This window comes from Marmota monax, unplaced genomic scaffold, assembly GCF_021218885.2.
Source record: "Marmota monax isolate L192 unplaced genomic scaffold, Marmota_monax_Labrador192_F-V1.1 WCK01_AAM20220418_F8-fsc00700, whole genome shotgun sequence".
Taxonomy (NCBI): domain Eukaryota; kingdom Metazoa; phylum Chordata; class Mammalia; order Rodentia; family Sciuridae; genus Marmota; species Marmota monax.
This window is the reverse complement of record NW_026693003.1, coordinates 159,236-165,498: the sequence shown is the minus strand read 5'-3', so window position 1 is coordinate 165,498 and position 6,263 is coordinate 159,236.

The following is a 6,263-nucleotide window of genomic DNA, read 5'->3' as shown; positions in this document are numbered from 1 at the left end:
ATGAGAATAAGCCAAACTCAGAGTCAAGGGTCATATGTTTTCTCTCATTTGTGAAAGTTAGAGGGGGAAAAGGGGGAAAATGTGGGGAATCTCATTAAAATAGAAAATAGATTAGTGGAGTAGAGGAAAGGGATCAGGAGTAGGAAGGAGGAGAAATTTATAACAAACCACACACAATATATACAACTATAAAGCAGTAATAAATGAATATGGAACAAAAACAGCAAAAAAAAAAGATTAATCAGGGACCACTTTGACTGTGGAATGTTATGGAAGGTAGGTTCATCGCTGGACTTTGATTTATTACATGAGGAAGGCTGTCATTTCCCAACCTATTTTAGTTGAGATATTTTCTTGGCCCTCATTTCCCTCTCCCAATCCACATGATTGATTTCTGCATTCCTCATTGCTGTTCCTCATTTGATTTGCTCAGGTTGTTTCTACTTTCTCTGAGAGCAAAAGTTATCTATATTCCCTTCATCAAACCTTACACTTGGCATAGTCCTTGTGGTGATAGGCATTTTTTATATTCTGAATCAGTGAAGAAATTCTCCCTACCATGACCAACATCAGGATACTACTCCTTTGCCTCTTCTCACACCCATTAGTCAGAAAGATTTTGTGCCTTACAAGTGAAATATATCTTAGGGCATAGGAAGACAGGCAGTGTCAGGGTGAACAAAGATGTCGCAAGATGTGGGAGAATGAACAAAAAGATTGCTAGGGAAAGGGGTGAACAGAAAGTGTTTTGTGCCTAAGCCCTAGCAGAATTTTAGCTGTAATATTCTGAAAACTAATGAGATTATAAATAATGCTTTCAAAGTCATAAGAAGTTTTCTAAGTATAATTTTGGTTGTATAAGTATTGAAAAAACCTTGAGTGCGTGCATATGTGTTTTTGCTCATAGATGAGTAAATATCAATTTTTTGAGTAGTGTTAATGAGACTGTGTTCATTTTCTATTTGAGGGCTTAAGAAACATTCATTCACTGTGGGTTAAGAAATCTTCATTCCTTGTGGAACCCAAGTACTATGGACACTTTAAGGATCAGTGGCTTTTTCATCATCTAAGATCTGTATCCTTGATGAAGAAGGGCTTTAAACTTCAAAGTGAGTGGATGCCTTTACATAGCCTCATGGACAGTGGATAGAACAAAGAGAACTAGAGGAGGTTTGTTCAAGTGGGTGAAGGCATGTGGTCATTTCCTTAGAGATTCTCAGAAATGCTTAAAGGGATAGGACACATCATGAGATGGGTTGGAGATTTGGTTGGTGGCCAAATTTGCCATAATGTCAGTGTCTCCCTAGGACTTTACAGTGTAGTTGTTTTATTTATTGTCTTTTAACTTTGAGATATTAAAAATATATAAAGAATAACAAGCATAAATAGTAATACCACCTATAATATAATATTTGCCACTTTTGCTCCCAATTTTTCTTTTAAGAAGGAAAATTTAGAGACAGCTAAAATATCTTTGGACCACAAATGCCCAGGCTCATTGTCTTCCAGCTGCTCTTTGGAGGCAGCTGCTATTATAAGTTGCATGTGTATCCAGTAATTTTGAAAAATATACTTCTATATTTACATGGGCCCTTAAGAAAGATGGTGGGTTTAAAAATTTTGCTTTAACTTGTATCACATCTTTTAATATCACCTTAATATAATTTTATACTTTATTTCAGTTGCCTTTGCTTATTTCAGTCAACCCTACGGTTTGAGATTTTTTCCTCATATTATATACACATGGACACATAGAGCTAGTTAATTTTAAACTGTTTAGTTTATTTTTTATTTTCCCTTGTTTAAAATTTCAAGGGGGAAGGAAGATACTGGAATAGTGTGAGGCAGCATTATTTCTCTTAGCTTGGCTACCCAGAACTCAGACAGCGGGAATATCACATCACCCTGAGGCTTAGAGTGAAAAATCTTTAGACTGGAGGGGCAATCTGCTGTAGCTGAACCACACACTGCTTAATTTATTAATTAGATTAAAAAATTAAAAACCCTTTCCGCTGGAGTTTATCAATCATCCACAATCCAGGAATTATCTTGGGACTCAATGTGGTGGAGCCTATGAAACTGAAACCCAGATTCATGAGTTTTCAGCTAGTTCTGCATGGGCCTGTCTGAGCCTAGCAATCCTGTGAACAGTTAGAAACTGGGAGAATTTGCCTGGGGAACACAGATAAAAGAGGCTGCTCTCTCCCCAACTCTGCAAGTCCTGAAGCTTGCAGGGACTGACAGGGCAGGCCACAATGGGTTGGAAGGTTGGAAGAGGGTGTGAGCTCGTCTTTCTCTTGGCTCACCTGGCCAGCCAATTCAGCACCACTATGTTTCCAGGGCACACTTGGGTCAGCACTTGGGGGTCCTGGCACCAACCTGGTCCCTGACTCCCTCCCCAGTCTGGTATCCATCAACCCACTGGTCCTGGCAGAACTGGCATCATTCTGTCACTAAACAGGGTCCTTCAGCTCCCCAGTCCCCAGTCTCCTAACCCCTACCTAGCCCCCCAACCTGGCCCATCATTTGAAGCTATGTAGCTGGCCTGCACTTGATTCAGAATAGTTGTCTGTGACTGGCACACAGATCCTGGTGCCCAGACCTCAGGACTGACTGGCAGAGAAGTAGTGCCTAATTGGGAATTCATAAGAGTAGGGTGGAGAGATGGAGTTTGGAGACTAAGTCAGAGGCCAGGAATTGTGAGGTCTGCAATATACTTAGGGACTAAGAACAGGCTCCTATGATACATTAGTGGAACTCAAAGGAGATTCCTGTGATGTAGTCTTCCAATGTTGGCTGTCAATTGCTGGGCCCCAGAGGAGCACTGATGCATAATCTCCAGACCAATTGGCACACAGCAAAGAGACCAGAGCATACCTAGCCTTCACCCTACCGCCAGGGATTCTGCTTCTAGGACTAACCCTCCCACCCTAGGAACCCTCACCATCATGAGGGTGGATCTGCCAAACTCCAGACAACTCCACATTTCTGCTGAGAAGGGAGGCTGAGAAACTATTGAACTTTAATGGAAATAATTGTTCAATTTTCCATTGAGATCCTTTGTTTTTCTCTCTCATATCTTACCATTTAAAAAAAAACAAATATTTTCCATGCATCAGTTTATTGAGGATTGGAATGTTTGAATAGTATATTACAGCTTTGTTGTATATTCTTTCATTTTCTAATATATATATATATATATATATATATATATATCACTTATCTGTTTCCCTAGATTTTCTTTCTTTTCTCCTGCTAACAGCCAACCTCTATTAATTACTCTTTAACTCTTCCTATATTTTTCCTTCTATCTTCTCTCCTCCTTCCTCATAAACATCACATCCTTTACTACTTTTCTCTCTTTTCCCATCATCTGAAATTATAAAAACTTTTGCAAACATACTGTTTATATTATAGAAAATAATTGAACACATCATTTCTGTTTATTATGACAAAACTGTAGACACCTTAATAGAAGCTATTTGGTTTAATGCTGTATATTGTTTTCATTTGGGTGCTATAAATATTGGTTTCCTCCTTAAAGGTGAGGTACTAGAAGCCTTCAGGGTTACTATTATTCTACAGGGTAGAAACTGAACTGCCTCAGATTCATACTGTTAGATGGGAAGACACACAAAGAACATGAAAAAGTAAGGGAAAAAATTTCTCCAAACAAACCAGGATGTTCCAATAATAGAAGCCATTGATAACACAGTAGAAGAAATGACAGAGGAGTTTAGAATGTACATAGTTAAATTGATCCATAATGTAAAGGATGATGTAAGGAGTGATATCTGAGATAGAATTCAGGAGGTGAAAGATTACTTCAATAAAGAGGCAGAGATTGATTCTGAAAATAAATCAAGAAGAAATCCTCAAAATGAAGGAATCAATAAACCAAAATAAAAATTCAAAGGAAAGCATCACCAACAGACTAGACCACTTGGAAGACAGAATCTCAAGCAATGAAGACAAAACTTATAATATTGAAATTAAAGTTGACGATGGAGTAACAATGTTAAAAACCCTGAACAGAACTTCCAAGAATTATGGGATAATATGAAAAGACCAAATTTAAGTGTTATCAGAATAGATGAAGGAGCAGAGATATAAACCAAAGAAATGCACAATCTTTTCAATGATATAATAGCATGAAAGTTCCCAAACCTGAAGAATGTAATGGAAAATCAAATACAAGAGGCTTACAGGACCCCAAGTGTGCAAAATTACAGCAGACCCATACCAAGACACATTATAATAAGAATTACTAACACAGAGAATAAAGATAAAATCTTAAAGGCTGTGAGAGAAAAAAAAATCAAATTATGTATAAGGGGAAATCAATTTGGACCTCAGATGATTGCTCAGTCAAGACTCTCAAAGCTAGGAGGTCTTAGAATAAAATATACCAAGCTCTGAAAGAAAATGGGTGCCAGCCAAGAATCCTATATACAGCAAAACTGAGATTCATATTTGAGAATGACATAAAAACCTTCAATGATAAAGAAAAGTTAAAAGAATTCACAACTAAAAAGCTGGCATTCTAGAAAATTTTCAACAAAATATTCCATGAATATGAAATTAAAAAAGTGAAAGCCAGCAAAGGGAGGAACTACACTAAAGGAGTAGTCAATCATTGGAGAAAACAATTCAAATTAACAACAACAAAAATGACTGGGAATACAAATCATATCTCAGTAATAACCTTGAATGTTAATTGCCTAAACTCATTATTCAAAAGACATAGACTGCCAGATTAGATTAAAAAATAAGAACCAACAATAAACTATCTCCAAGAGACTCACCTCATAGGCAAAGAAATCCACAGACTGAAGGTGAAAGAATGGGAAAAAACATTTATGTGGATCTTGTAAACAAATAAGCATTTCAATCCTCATGTCAGATAAAATTAATCATAAGGGACAAAGAAGAACATTCCATACTGCTTAAGGGAATTATACATCAGCAAGACATAACAATCATAAATAATTATGCCCCAAACAATGGAGCATCTATGTACGTGAAACAAACTCTTCTCAATTTTAAGAATCAAATAGATCACAACACAGTAATACTGGATGCCTTTAACACACCTCTATAACTACCGGATAGATCCTCCAAACAAAAACTAAACAAAGAAACTATATAACTAAATAATATAATCAAAATTTAGACTTAACAGACATATATAGAATATTCCATCCATCAATGAGTGAATATGCTTTCTTTTCAGCATCACACAGATCCTTCTCTAAAATAGATCATATCTTAGGCCACAAAGCAACTTATAACAAATACAAAATTTAAAAAGTAGAGATGGTACCCTGTATTCTATCAGACCATAATGGAATGAAATTAGAAATCAATGATATAATAAGAAATAGAAGGTACTCTAACACCTGGAGACTAAATAATATGCTTTTGAATGATGAATGGATAGCAGAGGAAATCAGGGATAAAACAAAAAAATACTTAGAGGTAAATAAGAATACTGATAAAAAAAATCAAAGTCTCTGGGATACTATGAAGGCAATGCTGAGGAAAGTTTATTGCATTGAGCTCATTCATTAAAAGAGTAGACAGTCAAGGAATAAATGACATTATACTACATCAGAAAGCCCTAGAAAAAGAGGAACAAATCAACACTGAAAGTAGTAGAAGACAGAAGATAATTAAAATCAGGGCTGAAATAAATTAAATTGAAACAAACAATTCAAAAAACTGCCAAACCAAAATGTTGGTTCTTTGAAAAAACTAAATAAAATTGATAAACCCTTAGCCATGCTAATGAAGAGAAGGAGAGAGAAAACACAAATTGCTAAAATTCACAATGAAAAAGGAAGTATCATGATGGACACTAGTGAAATACAGAAGATAATCAGAAACTACTTTGAAAATTTATACGCCAATAAAATAGAAAATCTTGAAGACATAGACAAATTTCTAGAGACGTATGACTTACCCAAACTGAATCAGGAGGACATGCACAATTTAAATAGATCAATTTCAAGCAATAAAATTGAAAGCACCATCAAAACCCTACCAATCAAGAAAGCCCAGGAGCAGATGGATTCTCAGCTGAGTTATAGAAGACCTTCAAAAATACTCCTCAAATTATTCTGTGAAAGAGAAAAGGAGGGAACCCTTCCAAACACATTCTATAAAGCTAGTATCACCCTGATACCAAAATAAGACAAATGACATGATTGTATATTTAGAAGATGAAAAAATTCCACCAGAAAACTTCTAGTACCAGTAAATGA